Consider the following 4,396-nt stretch of genomic DNA (forward strand, 5'->3'; position numbering starts at 1 on the left):
TATTTAAAAATATAATTTTTTAAGAAAAACATTGTTTTATAAGTGACTTGAAACTATGTAAAAAAATATTTTCAAAAAAATGTACACTTTCTGAAATAATGAGTATAATAATATCCTTACAGTGTTTGAAAAGAAAAGTTTTGAGGATGCGGGTGTTTGGACATATTACATTAACCCATAAAATGCAATTTTGGCCTCCCCGCAACCCACAGATTTTCTCAACAAATCCTATGGAACAGCACCCAGGGAGTATTTTTGGGACTTTTATAATATTTATTCCAGCAGTATTCTGAATTAGAATATTTAGAATATTTTTTAAAAGTATTTTATATCTATAATATGATTCTGTAAGTGTTATTATTATTCCCTGTATGTATACAATTTTCTAATAAATTGTTTTTTCAATATACAGAAATGAGACACAAAAATTAAAGAGCATACTGGCTTATGAGAGGTTTTGTTTCCAAATGTCTAGTTGTTCAGACTTCGGATTACAGATAAAAAAAGAACTCGATTAGCTGATTGAATGTCACTTCTGTTCACATAGGGGATATTCTGGACGCTGACTTGCATTCATTATGCTACGGGGAAGAAATAAATAGAAAGATGTTATAATTTTTTTTGTAAGTAAGTATTTAAATTTAAAATTATAAATTTTATTTATATTTTTCTGTAATCCAAAAATTAATAATTTTAGATACCCACCTGCCTACTACATTTTGACATATATGGTCATATGTAAACTTATAATATTAAAATGAACAAACTTATTTTCATACAAACTATGACTAGCTTATTTTCTTATTAATTATGTATTGCATTTTGAATAAAAAGAGTAATTTAGCTCTTACACATACAATTTCAAAACCTACAATGTGTGGAATAATAGATATATTTCATTCTTATAAATAGAGAAATAATTTACGGATAGATTAATCTTTAGTTATCACTATAATAAACCATATATTTTATTACTAAATAACCGTAAAATGTAATTGCATCATTTTAAACAGATTTTGATGTCAACCATATTTTCATTGTTTGTTAGGATTACCTACATAAATATTTGTTTTAATTGTAAAGACTTATGTTATAAATAGTGACTTAATTCATCTCAGCAAAAAGATTACAATTTGATGTATTAAAATTCTTAAGAAAAAACTTTTAAATATTTTACTCAATGCCTATAAAATATAAACCCAAGATAGTAATACAAATAAATTTAACTATGATTCAAGTGATCCTATAATTTTATACTGTTTTAATAATTTTCATCCTTATCGTAGACCATTATAAAATCATGCATTTTAAAATTGTGGCCGCTAATATATTTTATTTCACATCTGAATAAGAGTGGATACTTCTATACAAAAGTTTATGTAAATAAATTTAAAAATGTATAAGCTATAATATCAACAGTTTTTATCAATGAGCCTATTTTAAATTTTAGAATAAGAAAAGTGAAGTTAAAATGTGCAGTCCACTACTGGAATAGTCTATGCTTTAAATGTTATTAGCTTATTTAAATTTAATCCTTTGGTATTTATATTTAAAAAAAATCAAAATTTTTTATTCCAGACTAGCATAAATTAATATTATAGTTTTCAATATACAAATTAAAAGTGAACAGTGGTTTCACCGACCAAAAATATAAGATTTATATCTGATAGGTAACTAATAACTAATAAGTATTTGAATTTCACTATATAGGTACTTATCATTAATTTTGTACATATATCACATATAAGATAATACAACATTTCCTTTTAAAAGAATTTCACTTTATAATATAATAGTTTTTTAATTTGTTTATGTAATAGAAAATATAACATATAATACAAATTATTATTAGAGACTGATTTTTTAAACTTTTTTCAGGTAATGCAAAAACTAAAACAATAACTGTTGCGGTTTCGGAAAATTCATGCAAGTGTGTTTCAAAGGTAGATGGATGATAAAAGAGAATGCCTCATACAAAACTACCTGCTGAAACAGTCGAGAAATAAAAAAAAATGTCTGCAAACGAAATCACCACTTTTTTTTATCAACTCGCTGAGAGCAAGAGAGTAAGTTGTTTTGTTTTTGGTGGGTTAAAGGTGGGTTGATATTATCCATTTACCGGTTTCTCTCCTTAAAATGCTTCGATTTTGATATATTATAATACTGCACCCTAAAATTATAAATACTAAATATTTGTTCATGTCTTTGAATCATATATATTATTATGCTAATACCAAATTATTTTAAATTGTTACCTTCTCTAGTATAATTTTCACTATTTTAACACATTTTAACTGTTAAAACCATAAAAATACAATGATTGCACCCTTAAGTATTTTATTGACGGGTTTTTTTTTATTGCAAAGTTGATTGAATAATAATCAAGACAAATCCAGACTTACCGTTTATGGTAAATAAAATATTGAAAAAGCACCAAAAAAGTAATATACTGTTTAAAACTAAATACAAATAAACCTCAAAAAATGTATTTTTTATTTATTTATAATACCGAAAATTTATTTCTAGGAGTGTGCATTAGCGCGTTTAAAGTTTTTATTTATAAAAAACATTTTTTTTCATGGATGTATAATACATAATATAATTTTTAACATTTAAATATTTGTTTTTAAATTGTTTGTGTTTTCAATATTTTTGAATATTTGGACCATAATGTCCTTTGTGAGACATTATTTAATTGTGCATTGAAATATTATTTGTACCTATAAAAAAATATATTACCTTTTTTCATGTTATCGGCAGCACAGCAATGACTCGGTAGAGATGTACAAGTTGAAACCGCCAGAGTTCTGCAACCACCTAAACCAGTCAGGTTGCATAATCATTGCCGGCATGTCGGTCATTACCATTCAACATAGCCGATGAAATTTTCTCTGTCCTGTCAGCCATCCTGTGACTGGGAACCACGGTCTTCCAGGAAAATCTACTATAAGAAGGTTGAGTAGTTTTTCTTCAAAAAAGACCTATGCTTATTTAGCTCCACGAGGCTTCAATATTTGTATGCACTATAAAACACTATGAAATTATTCAATTAGCAGTACGCGCCTAAATTGCTCAAATATTCTTACTATTAAAATATAATATTATACTTCTCAAATACAACTTTTATATATAAACACAACATTAAGTAAACAATTAGTTTTCAAACTTTTGGCTTTAAAGTTGTTTCAATTTTAAAATTTAAGTAGGCAAGGTCCTATTACTAATCATAAGAATAATATTACAATCATTAGGTATATTAATATTGAAATACAAAATATAAAAACTTATATTTTGTGGTCGCAATTATAACAACAAATGGGATTTAATATTTATACGTAACTACATAAGATATTTATATATATATAGTCAACTTTGGTGATTTTTATAATATTCTACTAATAATAATAATAATAATAATGCCGCTTAAATTGGGGCTAAACCGTAGTATAATTTTGTTTCCTATCAAAATTTATCCTAAAATATTAACTGAAATAGGTAGGTACATATCAAGTTATAAGATGACAAAATAAATAGTTTATTTATGTAGTAGGTACAATAAGTTTACAATGGTTTTTTTTAAATATTAAGGTTATCGACTTAGGTGATTAAAATTAAGTAAATAACAAACTAGTTAAGTAAAAAGTTTAAAATAATAATAATAATAATAACTATTATGTGTATGTATCTATGCAAGTATATATAAATATTATAAGTATATATAGATATTATGTTTTAATTTTTATATTTATTACCGTTTGTTGTATATTCAATGATGTTGAAGGATTATACAACAATTTAGGACAATCATCTTTTGTCTAAAAAGTATTTGTAATATAATATATAAACATTTAACAGTCAATCACCACTCAAATTAGCAATAATACAATTTATTAATTATATGTAAATCATACTATAATTTTTTTTTTTTACCAAAACAATTTAAATACTTATGTCATAGACTACTTACAAGTTTTACTCGGTGTACTATTATTAATGGAATAGAATTTTCTTTCAAACGAACCGTCTTGTTACAGAATTTGAACAATTGTTTTTCAAAATTTAGTGAACACACTTGACTACTTTTGATAAACTGAGACTGAATAAAACTTTTTTGTCCACAATTCAATCATAATGATGAAATACTGGCTTTTCTTGGTACTCTTACATTTAAAACAGCTGTATAATGGTAAATAATTGTATTTTATATTAATACAACTTGGATAAAAAACTTTTAATATTAAACAAATTTATAATATACGTAAATTCAAATTAACAAAAAGCATATTATTATATATTTGCAATTATTTGATTAGTGTCTCATTGCTATAAATTGTATGATTGTTTTTGTTATTGTTGTAGTCATTATTATATTATGTTTACCAAATAATTACAATTA

This window comes from Acyrthosiphon pisum, chromosome X (assembly GCF_005508785.2).
Source record: "Acyrthosiphon pisum isolate AL4f chromosome X, pea_aphid_22Mar2018_4r6ur, whole genome shotgun sequence".
Taxonomy (NCBI): domain Eukaryota; kingdom Metazoa; phylum Arthropoda; class Insecta; order Hemiptera; family Aphididae; genus Acyrthosiphon; species Acyrthosiphon pisum.